The 16,030-nt window shown below is 46.3% G+C and overlaps 1 protein-coding gene across 4 annotated transcripts in view; it reads left to right on the forward strand.

The window, feature by feature from the left end:
- Window positions 1–12,958: 12,958 nt before the first annotated feature.
- ANKRD6 (ankyrin repeat domain 6) overlaps window positions 12,959–16,030 on the forward strand; it is a 129,396-nt gene continuing 126,324 nt past the window's right edge. For 2 of the 4 annotated variants that reach the window (XM_084890433.1, XM_084890439.1), the window contains exon 1: window positions 12,961–13,200. The gene's annotated coding sequence lies outside the window, so the exon portion shown is untranslated. Of the gene's footprint in view, window positions 13,201–16,030 lie in introns of all 4 variants that reach the window. The other 2 variants (XM_084890434.1, XM_084890437.1) reach the window with 2 other exon arrangements.

Consider the following 16,030-nt stretch of genomic DNA (forward strand, 5'->3'; position numbering starts at 1 on the left):
CACCGCTTTGCAGGCGCGGGGCTGAGGACACACACACACACACACACACACACACACACACACACACAGACTCCGGGGCCCGGGGGGGGGGGGGGGAAGCAAGACGGCGCCGGCCCCCCCCCGATCCCCCAGAAGCGCACACGGACACAAGCGGGGTGCTCCCGGGCCCGGGTGCAGGCACCCACCACGGCTGCGCGCCAGAGCCCCCCACGCGCTGCTTCTGCACGTGGTCCCCGCACCGGCGAGAGAGCTGGGGGCCTGCACACCCCGAGAACCTCCCCTCCACCCACCTCTGACACACACTCCCTGCTGTGGGCAGCCATGGCCAGCTTCTGATCCTTGGGGAGGGCTCCCGGGAGTCCCAAGTGCCCCCCTGGCACTACTGTGCCTGGGTTCCCTCCCACAGCATCGTTCCTGGGACACCCTGTGGATGCTGAAGCGCCCCAAGGAGAAAACTCAGAGAAATGCATCACAGAGGCACAGTCTCCGACGCAATTGCCTTTTCGGTGTGTCTTCATGGTTCAAAGTGCTTCCCAGCAAGAATATTAAAAAATCAGGCCTCCCCAGATGTAAATGTTTCTGAACAAAATAACATGCCTCTTGGCTGCCTAGGCTGAATAATTCCTCTGCGTTTGGGAAAGGCTCAGGTATAACACACTCAGGGGCTACTCATGTTCATCTCCTCCTGTCTCATTGCACAGACTAAAATCTCCTATTAAATGTCTGAAGGCTTTTGTGTGGGGTGGGGAGGCGGTGTCTGCGTGGGGGTAGGGGGGGAGACAACTCTCATAGATTAGAATAGCAACACTGTGGGGGTGAAACTGAAGCCTGCATTCCTCCACAAGCTTTTCATCACAGGACATAGTGCACCCACCCTTTCTGGATACCGAAAAAAAAAAAAAAAAAATCACGTGAATGAGCTTCCTCTGTCAAGAACAATAAGAAATAAATCCAGCTGGCTGGCATGGTGATTCAGATCCTACAGGTGCCAGCAGCTCAGCAGGTGGTGTGGGGGAAGAGAAGAGGAAGAAGGGAGCTGAGGCTGAGGCCCTTGGAGTCCAAGGGTGCTGAAGGGAACATTTGTTGAGCACCTACTGTGTGTGTGTGGGGGGGGGGGGGAGGGCGGGGGTAAGATCCCTTGATGCTCAGAACAATGTTCCTGCCATGGAAGAGCCCACAGCCTAGCAAATTATGACTCATGCTCTGGATTTTGTATTGGCTGTGAGTATTAAAGATGGATACAAACACCTAGGAGGCGGCTGCTTTTTATTGGAAAGGTTTTCAGATTTTCCAGGTGGAGTAGTATAAGTTGGTATGATTGGATCGACCAAGATCCTCCCCAGGAGGAAAATAGATGGCACATGCAAAGATTTCAACTTAAAAAGCTTTCTGTGAAGGGACCATTTACAGGGGTGTGGACAGAATTGAGGGAATCAGCCAGAGCTTAGCTACAGTGGGAAGAGATAATCATGCCTTAAATTAGTAGGAGGAAGGAAGGGCACTAGAGTCCTGGAGAAGGGACACAAAATGGGAGCTGCAGCTGATGAGGAGGCTGCCAATACCAGAGCCATCTCACGTAGAAGAGAAGCAGCGGGAAGAAATACTCCAGCCTCTCTCTGCTCCCACCCTCCATTCTCCTGGAAGTGCCTCCCACAGGCGAAACCCAACTGGAAGGACACAGAGATTGGCGAGGGAGGGCAGAAAGTGGGCCCAAGGGACTGGCTGGCATGGCTCAGTGGTTGAGCATTGGCCGATGAACCAGGAGGTCACGGTTCGATTCCCTGACAGGGCACGTGGTCTAGTTGCTGGGCATATTCAGTTTGGCACATACTCAGTTTGGCACATACTCAGTTTGGCACATACTCAGTTTGCCGCTGTGGGCTCAGTCCCCAATGAGGGTTGTGCAGAAGGCAGCCAATTCGATGTTTCTATCTCTCTATCCCTCTCCCTTCCTCTCTCTAAAATCAATAAAATATTTTTTTTTTTTTAAAAGAGAGAGGGTCCAAGGGTTGGGCAGGTAGGGTGGGGGCAAACAATGTAACCAACCAGCACAAGCTGGCTCTACTTGCTCATAAGAGGAAGTTACTCCAGGGTTCACTTTCCTAGTCCGTTTTCATTCATTCTGTTAAAGGAAGGCCCCAGGAGGAAGGGCTCTCTCAGAGTGGGTTTTAAGACTTTCAGCTATCCCAGAACAAGCACACCAGCCTAGCGCAAGGCCTTTGAGCTGGCCTGATTTAAACTACCGAGGACTACTTACGGGGCCCTAGAAGCCAGTCCAAGGTCAGCCCAGACCATTAAGGCATCCCTGGCTGGTTGCCAAGTGTGTGGGCCCCAGGACCCCAGGGGTTCAGGATAGGACAATTTCTAAGCCAAAAGCCCCACTGTGCTTGAGTCCCAGGAGGAACAGAGATAGCTGATGATCCTCTGCCTTTGCCAAGAAGGGAGAACTTAGAGGGAAATATCAACAAAAGATTGGAGCACACCCTAAGATATATGAGAATTGGACCATTCTTGAGAAAATAAGGGAACAAACCCACAAAAAAAGTAATGAAATCCAAATCCTCAACAATGTTCCACCTCAAGAGTCACAGACAAGTTTCAGAGTTTCTTATTCACTGTCGTTTCAGAAATGTATGATATTGATAAAGTTGGAGTAAACAGAACAGGAAGAATCTATTACTTTTCTTTTGCTGTTATTTCAATACTGTCAGTTTTCAAATTAGGGATATGTTTTAAAATATCTTAGAAATAAAAGTTCTTAAATTTAAGAAGTCATGTATGTGGAGTCTTTCAGAATTTAAATAAAAATAGAAAACTACTACAAATGGAAAACCTTCTGGAAACAGTATAGGATCTGCTCAGTAAATTGGCTATGGCATTGGCCACTCTCTGGCCTGAACTTTGGCAATGTCTGTGATGCCTCTTGAGGAGAGTGGGCTCACGAATGTGAGGATTGCCCGGGCCAGTGTGGCTCAATTGGTTGGGCATTGTCCCAGGCACTAAAAGGTTGCTGGTTCCATTTCCAGTCAGGGCATATGCCCACCCCAGTAGGGGGCCTGCAGGAGGTAACTGATTGATGTCTCTTTCTCTCTCCCTTCCTCTCTCTCTAAAAATCAATTTTAAAAATGTGAGGATTTATCTATGGGCTACTCATGGTCTTTGCTGTTGTATGTGACCATGGCAGGGTGATATACACATACATAATAGGTATTTAATAAGTATTTATGGAATGAATGATAGTACATGGCCAGCTTTCTACACAGAGCTGGATGTTAATTGATTTTGAGAATAAGAGAGAGGGAGGGAGATAGAGAAAAAGAAAGAGAGAGAGAGAGAAGCATTGATTGGCTGCTTCTGGCATACACCCCAATTAGGGATCAAACTCACAACCCAGGCATGTACCTTGACTGGGAATCAAACCAGCAACCTTTAGGTGCATGGGGCAATGCCCAACCAACTGAGCCACACTGGCCAGGGCCAGATCTGGTTTGTTTTTAAGAGAAACTTTAGGAAGATACATAAGCCAAATTTTCCACTTATTCTAAACCCTGGGAAATGCCTCAGTGAGATAAATGCGAATTGTGAGCTACTAGAGTACAACCAATGAGCAGCCTTGCAAGAGATGATGTCTCTTAAGCCTTCATCCCTTCAGTACCGCCTGAAGACTTGAAGGAATTACAATATGACTATTAAATGCTTACTTTATTTTTTTTACCAACTCCTTCTTCTAAAAAACTTAACTTTTAGAAATATTTTTTGATATCATGAAAGATGAGCTTTGTCTATTGCCCATTAAAATTTTTGTTGTTGTTAATGTTTATCCTCACCTGTGGTGATTTTTCCATTGATTTTTCAAGGAGAGTGGAAAAGGGAGAGGGTAGAGAATCATCTATTTGAAAGAGAGACTTCTAGTGATTGCCTCCCAAATGCTTCCTGGGGCCAGGAATCAAACCAGAAACCCAGGTATGTACCCTTGACCACGAATCGAACCCACGACCCTTCAGTGTGCAGGCTATGCTCTAACCACTTAGTGACACCAGCCGGGGTGCCCATTATAACTTAACAAACTTAATGTGTACTAAGATTTTCCATGAATAAGGTCCTGTTCCAAAATACTATAAATTTCAAAATATCCCATTAAGTGATATTATAGTCCTTACTTTACAGAAGAAAACAAGTTAAATAATTTGCACAAGGTAACATATAAGAGTGGATGATGAAACTACTTTGGAATTCAGTCAGACATCAGGTATTATTCCCAAGGCTAACATCAGTTACCTTATAGCCATTGAACTGGAAAGGTGGGGAGGGAGTGAAGAGTTTATTCCCAATCTCTTAGAAAGAGTGGGCTCAAGCATGGGAGGACTGCCCTGGCCAGTGTGGCTCAGTTGGTTGGGCATTGTCTGATGCACTGAAAGGTTGCATAAATAGTCAGTGATTGATATCATTTCTTTTCTGAGGAACACAAATAGCAAGGGATTTAGTATCCTTTCTGGATTATGTGACTGTCTTGCACTATATGCTGAGCTAAAGTATAAGACTAGTAAGTGTATTTTTGCTTTAAATTTTGAATTTTAAAGGTGGAAAGTTTGTGCCCTTATTTTAGTGAATTATTTTGCTGTTGCCAATTAGATATCTTGTGACAAAGAACATGAGAGGGTTTTAAAAGAAAACTATACAATTTAGTCAGAATAATTTCAGTCCTGAGCAGGGCAGGCAATTAAATACAGCCAGCATCCCGCATCTTAGAGTGTTTTGAGACATCTGAGGGCATTGTGCCTGATTCCTGGGATTCACATGTTGAAAGCCTTTCAGGTTCTCTTTTTATATATGTATTTATAGCTATTATTTTTTTTCTTGAAGCAAACAAAGGAAAGAGCTTTGTACAGAATCTTGCTGGACACCTGCTGATCCAGGGAAGCCAACCAAATTTCTCAATAGAAAGCTCACAACCTCTGGTTGTCCCAAGACAATTGACGACCTGATGAAATAAATCATTACAAGTCATTAAATCGTTCCCCCTGAGGCAGTCCATTCTTAAAGAAATTTTATTAAAAGGAAGTTGTGACATTTTAAAAACATGCCTAAGGTAAAATAGTCAAACAGCATAAAAGGATATCCAATAAAATGTTAGATTCTGCCCTCAATGGTTCGATTCCAGTCAAGGGCTTGTACCTTGGTTGCAGGCACATCCCCAGTCGGGGGTGTGTAGAAGGTAGCTGATCGATGTTTCTCTCTCATTGATGTTTCTATCGCTCTATCCCTCTCCCTTCCTCTCTGTAAAAAAATCAATAAAATATATATATTTTTAAAAATTAAGTTCCTCTCCCTCCCCTGATCTACAGTCTCTTGGTTCCCCTCTAGAGAGGAAAGCTCTCTGCTTTTAAATGTGCAAACATGGTTGTTGCTATTTTAGAGACTTATTTTTGATAACTTCATTTCTTTTTTTTTTTAAAAATATTTTATTTATTTTTTTTCATAGAGGAAGGGAGAAGCATAGAGCGTTAGCCTTTTGCACACCCCCGGCTGGGCATGTGCCCACAACCGAGGTACATGCCCTTGACTGGAATGGAACCTGGGACCCTTGAGTCCGCAGGCCGACGCTCTATTCACTGACCGGTTAGGGCAATAACTTCATTTCTCTAACAGTCAACAAACATTTTTTTTTAATTTAATTTTATTTTTTACCATGAAGACAATCAGATTTTCAGGGCTGTGCTTTAAGGGAAATAAACAGGGAGGTGAAAGCCTCACTGGGGTGAGAGGAGCCTGGTGTAGATGGGGTAGCAGAAAAGGCCTCTTTCAGAGGTGGCACTTGAGTTGACCATAAGAAGGTGAGCACACAGTGAACGTCAGGACAGAGCATGTCGGCAGTTGGAAAAGCCCAGGAGAAGGGAAAGGGCTTGCTGTGGGAGGAACAAGAAGGCCCATGTGATGAGGGGGGGAGGCTGGCAGGCACAAGAGACAGGTAGTCTTTGCAGTCAGGATGAGCATTTTGGATTTTATTCTAAATGCTCCTGGAAGGCTTGGCGAGTTTTAAGAAGGGAGCTAAAATATATGGTCTACTTTTCCAAAAACATTATTCTGGTGGATGGTTTCCAAAGATGGCCACAACCATCCATGCCATCCCACATGCCCTTTTGCAAATGTGACTTTGCCACTTCTCCAACCTATTCTCCCTGCTCTTGAATGTGGGCAGGCCCCGCGACTTCTTTAACCTAGAGAATGTGGCAGAAGTGATAGTGACATTGCACAACTTCTGAGATTGGGCCTTGCTACTTTCTTTTTTACTCTCTTGGAGCCTTGAGCCACCACGGGGAGAAGTCTGGGCTAGCCCGCTGGGCAGGCCCCAGGGATATGGAAGCCCCGAGAGATGCTGAGCACAAGAGTAAAAAGATCCCAGCATCTGAGTCATCCCAGCTGAGGGGTCAGACTTGTGAGTGACACCGTCTTGGATTCTCCAGCTCAAATTGCAGTCACCTTAGGCAAGTGCAGCCCACACCACATGGAACACACTTGCTGTTCCAGCTGATCCCTGCTCAGCCAACCACAGGATCATGGGTAATAAAATGTCTGTGTTTTTTTTTTTTTGTTTTTTTTTTTTTGTTTGTTTGTTTTTTTAAGCCATTAAGATCTGTGGTGTTTTGTTGTGTTTGGATTTCTTTTACATAGCAATGGGTAACTGATGCACATACTCTGGCCCATGTGAGAAAAATGGACTGTATACTTAAGGTAGACACAGAAAAAACAGGAGGTCACTGTCATAGTCCAAAAGAGAAATGAGTGAAGAGAGTGGAAATTGAGAAAAGTGGGTAGATTGGGTATACATTTTGGCAGTAGAATAGATAGCTTATTTAACATGGATGGTTAGGGAGAGGACTTCTCCCAGGCATTTGGTTTGAGCAACTAGATGTATGGTAATGCCATTTATTGAAATAGCAAGACCCAGGTAGGAACAGGATTATGGGTGGGAGGTGAATCTAGTCCTTGATTTCTAACATTCTAGTTGCCACATGATGAATTTTTCCAATGGCAAGCCATGAATAAACTAAAGATGACATTTTTTTAAAAGATGACATTTGCAATTATCCAAGATTGCTACATGGACTTCTATAGCAAATTAACTTTTTATTTATATGGACTTTAAAGGACAAGCTTCTGATAAATGGTGATATAAATGAAAGCAGAAAGTTCTTGATAATAAAGTCAGATGAACAGAGACATTAAAAATTCCACATGTCTATAGGTCAGCTTGGACTTGGAAACCCCTACTTTGGCTAGGACAGTTATACCAACTTATTCACTTAATGATGCAAGAAAGCAGATTCTTTAAAACAAATTACCTTATTAAAAATCCAATAGGCCCTAGCTGGTTTGGCTTACTGGATAGAGCGTCACCTGAGGACTGAAGGGTCCCAGGTTCAATTCTGGTCCAGGGCTCATGCAGGCTAGATTTTCAGTGGGGGGAATGCAGGAAGCAGCCCATCAATGATTCTCTCTCATCATTAATATCTCTCTCTCTCTCTCTCTCTCTCTCTCTCTCTCTCTCTCTGGAACTCATTTATATGTATCGCTCACTAAATGTTACCACAAAAGTGGCAGGCACTGTCAATCAGCTACCTGCCAGCCAATCCAAACCCTTCTCCCTGGCCTGCTTCTCAAAGTCGAGATGGGAAAAGTCGGATACTCAAACTTTGAGATTCCTTTATGTCTGGTCAGTAAGAAATAAGAAGGGATCCTCCTGGAGAACTTCTAAGAAAGAATTTGCTTCCTGATAAAAGAGGACAATGAATCAGAAGCACCCCCTGACACCAGCCTTCTTCCACTTTGAACAGTTGTGTAAGCACCTGGTATCTGAGGTAAAAAAAAGTCCATGAGGTAATAGGCCTAAGACCAAGCCTGTCATGTTAATGGCAGAATACAGAGAGAAAGAGCCTGGATAACCTTGTTGAATTGCTGTACTCAAACCTGGAAATGCCTACTCCCAAACTTTCTATTTCATGAGAAAATTAGAAGTCCATTCCTTAAGCCAGTGCCTCCCCACCTTGTCCAGTCAAGGTGCACACGGGAAATGACTTGTGCGCCACACTGACTTAAACGGACAAGCTGCTTGCTGGCAAGAGGTGACTGGCCCAGAGACTTTGGCCACCTTAGGACCTGCCCAGAGACTTTGGCCACCTTAGACTCTGCCCAGCTGTTCTCAAGGCTGAGGGGATCGATACATGGCCATATCTGTAACCCATTTATGGCACAGAAGTGGTGGTGGCAAATCAATTGGGAAGCTCTGCTTAAGCCCCTGAAGGTAGGGTCTTCTGAACTTTGCAATAGAAATATCCTAATTGACACAATATATACCTTTTAAGAATGGAGGGGTGAAGGGAAGGATGGATGGATGGATGGATGAAATCTTATATAACTGGTGGTAAAGTTCAGAAGTTATGCCCTCTGGGGAAGCACAGGACTTGGTTGGAAAGTCTGTAAGGTGGATTCTCTAAAAGGTAGGAGGCCTCTGGGAGAACCTTGGTGAAGGTGGCAGCCCCTGCCTTGACTTTTCCAAACAAGTCGAAACCCCTGGGTGTTTTATTGAAATCTCTGTTTAGTGTTTAGACACAACTTTTTAGAAGCATGTGCTTTCTCAAGGATACTTACACTGATGATAGCATCTAATAGTTAATTTTAGTTCAAGCTGTTGTTACAGTAAAAACCTAAGGAGGCAGGCGAATGGGGCTGCTTGGTTGCTGTAGCCAAGCAGTCCCTTAGCCTCTCTTTCACAGAAATGTGTGTCAGAGGAATCATTCATCTGTCACTGAGAGTCTGCTGGTCAGTCCCTGCAGTGCCATATTCAGAAGAACCTGGTAAGGTGTCTCAGGATAATACAGGAGATAATGGAGGTTTCATATGAAGAGGAACTTGTTTTTGCTTCTCTCAATAGTTATTTCATTCTTATCTCTTCATGAAAACGGTCTTTCTGTGCTTTTTACACTGGATGACAAGATGAGTGCTCCACCCTCCTTGTCCCAGTGATAGAGGGCCCAGGCTCATGAAATAGGGTTCCTGGGTTCAAAACCTAGGACCACCGCTAACTCTGTGATCTGGACCAAGCTACCTAACCTCTCTATGCCTCAATTTCCTCATGTCTATATACCTCAAAGTGGTTGTGGGAAGAATTAAATACATTAAACTATGTAAAAGAATTAAAAACGGTAAGCACTCTAGAAGTATTAGCTATTATTATCTTTAATTACCAGGCAAGAAAATCAGATTAGTTGTTTGAGCCAGTGGTCCATTCCTGGCCTAATTTCTTCCCTAATCATGCTTTACATAGCACCATGTCCTGTAACTCCTTCAGATCATTACTCAGCTGTAATTTAATATTTGATTGACGAATGTACTCACCACTAGACTCTAGGGCCATCTGCTTTTGCTTGCTTAGCACAGTGGTCACATTCTCCATGAAGCACAATTCTAGGGCACTTATTTACACTGTATTCTATGTGCAATATGGTAGCTTGATGGTGGTCAAATACCAATAAGTACACTGAATGAATGGTCCAGTCCTCTATGGCTGGGGGTACAGTGGGTGGCTGCAGAGGTACTCTCATGAGTGAGAGGCAGTTCTTAATAAAAGGGAATAATCTGAAAAGAAACCTCCAAACGGACCCACCCTGTGTCTCATACATGTACCATGGATACTGGGCTCTGAATAATTAATTCCATGTGTCTTCTCATTCTGGGATCATTCTGGGATCCCAGCTGAAGGGGCAGCCACTGTTTGGGCATGATATTCTCATGGCAGAAGGCAAAAGCTCAAGGCAGGTGGAAGAAGCACAAAGTCACAACATATTTAAAGCTTCTGCTCCAACATGGGCAAGACAAGTCACACAGCCCCAAACCAATGGGGCAGGGGAGTCTACGCTTCTATAGGAAAGCATGGCAAAGGTGGGGAGGGAATAAAACGTTGTAAATGAATAATGCAGCTCACCGCATAGACCCACTGCAGTCAGTTCCAAACCAAAATCCCAAATTTTTCATGGGACCTGATTAGCTAATTCTAAATGTCCATGGATGAGCAGAAGGCTAAGAATACTTGAGACCCTTATGAAGATGAAACAACAAAAACAACAAAGTAAGGGTTGAACTTCTATGATCAGAAGATTTACTATAAAACCACATATTTTCAGACAGTATGGTAATAGCTTAAGGATAGCCAAATGGGACAAAACAGGGAACCTAAACAGACTCATACACACATGCAAACCCATTATAACGCAGCTCCGGCATTGCAAATGAGAAGAGAAGTGAATTTCAGATGAAGTGTAGACTTAAATGTGAAATCAAAACTTTTAGAAAAGAATATTAAAGAACATTTTTATATCCTCAGGGTCAGGAAGGATTTCTCAAAACATATGAAACAGGGTAAAAGAGAAAACAAGAATAGTTATGAAACATTAAAGATTCTTGATCGAACTGGTTATTAGGGAAATATAAATCACAGCCATAATGAGAAATAATTTTACACCTACTAACCCCCCTGTTCCCCCCCCCCCCACACACACACACACACACATGAAACAAGCACTGGCAAAGATGTGGAGCCAGGGGAATGTCCTACACTGCTGATGGCAATGAAAATTGATATAGCTAATTTAGAAAACAATTAAGCCTCTCCAGGTAAATTTGGACACATACATATCTCAACACCCAATAATTTAACTTGTACATATATATTCTAAGAACTCTTGCACATCAGGATAAATATTTAGTAATGCTCATAGCTACAATAACAAAAACTTGAAGCCAACTCAATGTCAGAAATTAGACTGGATAAATTGTGGTACCTTCTTGCCATGAAAAATTATAAATCAGAGAAGTTGAATAGTTGAATCTTAGAAAGAGAATGCTGAGTGAAAAGAGTTGCACAGGAGTCACATAAAATGATTCCCTTTACAAAAGTTCAAAACCAGGCAAAACTGACACAATGTCATGTGTCATTGTTTAGGGACATTAAATATATTCAAGATAAAAAAATCATTACCACAAATTCAGGTGGTTTCCTCTGGAGGAGGAGGAGAATATGATCCCGGAAGGGCTCGTGGAAGATTTCCTGAGTGGAAGCCTTAGCAAGGGCAGTTTCAGGGAATAGAATGGCTGGAAGCCAGAATGGTGGGCTGAAGAATAAACTGAAGCTACTACCTACATAAGAGACAGCTAGGACAGTCAACTCGTTAAAGAAAGGTTGCTGGCAATTCGAGATTATTTCTCACAAAGCAGTTAAAGTTATTGACAGAGCAGACTTCTTTCTCAAGAGGCAGTGGAGGGGTTGGTGGGGTGGACTTTTGAAGCTGACTGTGACTGAGCTGAGCAGAGCGGTGAGAACAGAACTGCAGGCTGGGAGCCTTTCTCATACAGTGGGAGGGCCAGGATTCTCCTTTCATTAGTTGCCCAGGAACCGAGTGCCCACTTGGAGATAAGCAAGCCAGATCTCTGAGCAGCCCTTATGCGCTGCTTGCTTTGGCTCTGGTGAGGTTCCCCTGCTAGGAATTCCCATTCATCAAGGTCTGGGAACAAACACAGACCCGTCAGCTCCCAAGGCCGTTCACGTATCTTACAGGCTGGCTTGGGCATTCTGTTCCTGTCAGCGGAATTAATGTGCGGTGGCTCTGACTGCTCATAAATGTAACGTAAAACTCCATCTCACTGTGACTTTATGATGAGGCTCTAAAAGCCTCCCATAGGAATGGAGCTCTTTGGATCTTTGAAAGTTTATTGAAGAAACTAACTAGGAAAACCCTTGCATTTGGAAAAATATAACAATAAATGATCTGGTAGAAAGGCCATGCATACATACTTTGACCTTGGGGGTTTCCACCTAGAACTCCCTAGTGACCTGTCCACAGAGAAATTCAGGGGACCTGATGGGCAGGGGAAGGAAGTGTGTTCTAATAGCTCTAGATGTGTGTGTGTGTGTGTGTGGGGGGGGGGGGGGTTTGCAGAAGGGAACAAATCTGAAGAAGGCAGCTCTGATTAGGGGTGGGGGAAGTTCTGGAGCACTTTCCCTTCCCTGGTTTGGGTAGGGTTTTTTTTGGATGGATTTTCCCTGCCTAATGCTCCCTGGAGAGAGGGAGACAAATATTTTAATTAAGAAAAAGGAGATCATCATTCCCCCCCCCCCCCCCCCCCCCCCCCCCGCCCCTGGAAACCAGGCCTATTTCAGAAAGGATAAGAACAAAAAAGGTTCAGGCCCTAGCAGGTTTGCCTCAGTGGATAGGGGACTGGCTGACTGAAGGGTCCCAGGTTCGGTCCCAGCAAGGCCATGTACCTTGGTTGCAGTCGCATTCCCAATGGGGGGTTTGCAGGAGGCAGCTAATGGATGATGTTTCTAACGCTCTATCCCTCTCCCTTCCTCTCTGTAAAAGATCAATAAAATATATTTTAATTAAAAAAAAGAAAAAAGGTTCAAAATAAGCTTGTCCCAAAGAGTTCTATGTTTGGAGAGCAGATACCTGCCCTGCTTCTTGAAAAGGTTGAAGGTCCCCTTTATCCATACATTCGCTCAACAATAATTTATTGAGTGTTTACTATGTTCGGGAACTCATCTAGATACTGAAGAAGTAACCGAAAAACAAAAACAGGAGTTCACGGTATGTCAGGTGTGCTGTGAATATCGGAGTCAGGAAGGCTAAAGGTTTTGCCCGTTTCGTAAGAATGGTTCATCCAGCTTTGGGAGTACAGGCTTCCTCTCCCCTCCCCAGCCCTCTGGATCATGGAGCGACCACAGTTCCGTGAACCACGAGGATACTGACATAGCCACTTGCCACGGGTGGAGGGGTGGTTTCTCCTCCTGATTCCCTTCTCCCTCCCATAACCTCCGAGCCCTCTCCGCCCCGGGCAAAGGGGAGCGGCCCCATCTGCCAGCGGGCTGCAGACCAAGGCCCCACCTCCCCGGGCCCCACCGCGCCCTGCCGGCCGCTGCGGGGCGCTGCGGGCCCAGCTCCGGAGCCGCGGGCGGGCGGCGCGGCCACAGGTAGCCTGCGGGAGCGGAGCGGGGAGCGGGGAGCACCCGGAGAGCGGCGGCGCGGGGCGGCGCCGAGGCCCAGGGGCCGCCGGAGCCAGCGGGAGCCCGTGCCCGTCCTCTCCCTGCACCCGACCCCGCCCCGGCATCGGGTCCTGCGGCGCGGACGCCCAGCGCGGGAGGACAAGGTACCGTGCGTCCTGCGCGCCGGCGCCCCCACCCCCGGGGGGACCTGTGATCTGGGGGGACCTCTGGTCTGGGGGGACGGCGTCGGGGATGGGGCGCTGCGCCCTCGGCGCCCCAGACGCTGTCTGCTTGGGGAAGAGACTCAGGCGGGAGGCGTTGCCTTCTTCCCTGCGGCCTCTGGGAAAGCCGGGGCCAGAGGGGGTTCTCCTGGGGGCCCCTTCCCTATCGCTTTGCTGTGGTTACCCCCCTAGAATATAGACTTGGGGGGGGGGGCGGGGAGCAGAGAACTTCCTCGCCTTGGCTCGCCCCCCTCCTCTCTCCGGAGTGACTTCCCGGAGTTTGGAGTGAGTGGTGATGGTGGCGTTGCGGGGTCACCAGGTGTGGCTCGCGGGCGCGGTGTGCAGCGCAGAGGAGCGTCCTCTCTGGTCGCCCGGCCCCTCGGGCCTTGGGGCCGGCTTCGGGGTGGCCAGGCGGGGCTCCTCTCCGCCCCCCTCCCCCGCCGGAGAGGGGCCCGCCGGGAGGGCGGGGGCGTCCTGCCCGGAGGACCGCGCTGGCCGGGCGCAGCCTGTGGACTTGGCCAGTGACCACCCCCGGGCGCCCTGTGGTTTGCTTGGAGGCGGCTCACTCCCTCCGCCTTGGGAATCTCGGTGTGTTGCTTCCGGTAGCTGGGGGGCGGGCGGAGAGGCAGGGAGTGGGGCGTTATTTGTCACAGGAGAGGGGCTTCAGTTTCCTAAAGCTGGCCCAGAGCGGTTTCCCTGAGGCTCCGTGAGGGGAGATGGTTCAAGGAGCGCTGGAGAAATCCGCTTTGAGACCGAGTCCTGAGCCACCACTTGTTGGGCGTGTGCTTTTGGAAAGCCCACTAATGTGAACTACTTTAGGTTTTAGAAAGGCAACTTGGGCATGGAATACATAACCTCCGGGGGTGTCGTGGAAATGAAATGAGGCAAGTAAAATGCCTGGCTTACTGCTCCGAAACGTTTGGCATCCTTTCTGTGAACCAGTCGGATGGTGTACTCACTCGTGTTTAGGTGATGTCAATGGAGATAACCTGAGCAATGGAGTCAGACACACCTGGGTCCACAGGGGTCCCACGCAGTACTGATGGCCCCTGAGCAGAGGCGCTAACAGCCTTAAAAGAGCAATAGCAACCTATTGTTCTTACCCGTAGGACGTGCAACTATACATGTTTAGCTTCTATTAGTATCATTCCTGGCAGGAGCTTAGCATATGGACAACAAAGAATTTTTTTTTTTTTTAAATTAAGGTGTAAATTAAAATGTTCTGTCCTCTGTGTCCTAAGTGGGGAGGAGAGAGTAGAATAGGATAAAAGAAGAGAAAAGGAGACAAAAAAACAACAGCTTGCATATTGTTGGAACGTATACCTAGTAAATCAAGGGTGACAAGAAATGCTACTTTGTGGCCCTGGTCAGTGTGGCTCAGTTGATTGAGTGTTATTGTCCCTTGAGCTGAAAGGTTACTGGTTCAATTCCTGGTCAGGGCACATGCCTACCTTGCGGGCTTGATGCCTGGTAAGGGTGCACACGGAAGGCAACTGATGGATGTTTTTCTCTCTCCCTTCCTCTCTTTCTAAAAACCAATAAAAATACCGTAGGTATTTTTAAAATGCTAATTTGTTAACTCCTTCTTTGTGGTTAATAACACCAAAGGTAACCACAGCTTTCCAAGTAAACTCATCAACTTCTCCAGAGCCCATCCAGATAAGCATATACTGAAGGAAAAGCAGATGGGTTGTGATCCAACTCTGCTCACACTTCCAACTCCTAAGGCCCTTCTATATATATAGTGTTGCTGCTGTGAAATACACATTCAGAAAGTATAAAACTTAGAGGTACAGTTCAAAGAATAGGAACAGAACACACACCCCAGTACTCATCACCAAGCTGAAAAACGGGAGCATCCCCAGGTCCTTGAATCCCCTGGTACCCTCCCCATGGCATCTACTCCCTTATTCTCCCCACTAAGGAACCACTAATTTGGATTTGTGTTCATTTCCCTTTGATTTTCACACTTAATAGTTGACATGTGTGATCCAGAGAAAGAAGATAACTACCAAGAAGGATTCCTGGTAGCTAACAACTCAAATTTAAAAACAGATCCTAGCCCTAACCGGTTTGGCTTAGTGGATAGTGTTGGCCTACAGATTCAGGGGTCCCAGGTTCGATTCTGGTCAAGGGCATGTACCTTGGTTGCAGGCACATCCCCAGTGAGGGGTGTGCAGGAGGCAGCTGATCGATGTTTCTCTCTCATCAATGTTTCTAACTCTCTATCCCTCTCCCTTCCTCTCTGTAAAAAATCAATAAAATATATTTTAAAACAATAAAATAAAAACAGAGCCTAGCAGCCATGTCTAAACAGAGGGAGAAGCCTGCACTAAATTACCTGCCTCTTGCATTGAACTGCTAGCCTGCATTGTATTCCTGCCACCTGAGCCAACCCTTATAAAGGAGTTCTTGGAATTGTATTTCAGTTAATAGGACTGAGACTATCCCTGTCCAATAGAAACTGCACAACTATATCCATATTAGCATCTTTACTGACCAATCAGAGCAGCTCTATTTTGACAACCAACCAAGACAGTGCTTTTGGCCCAATCAAATTGTGAAGATTTGGAGCCCTCATTTGCATGAGGATGGACCAATCAGGGGTCAGGGGTGGGGACTTCTCTCTATATAAGTCAGCTCCTTCTCTCCTTCCCTCTCAGTGCATGTCCTTAACTTTCTCTTGTCATGGTGGCCTGGGGTTTTCCCAGGGTGGAGCTGAAGCTGAAACACAGGTGTCTCAGGAGAGCAGGGTAGAGCTTTTGAGCCCGAG

This window comes from Pipistrellus hanaki (genome assembly GCF_964339955.1).
Source record: "Pipistrellus hanaki genome assembly, chromosome: 7".
NCBI classification, from domain to species: Eukaryota; Metazoa; Chordata; class Mammalia; order Chiroptera; family Vespertilionidae; genus Pipistrellus; species Pipistrellus hanaki.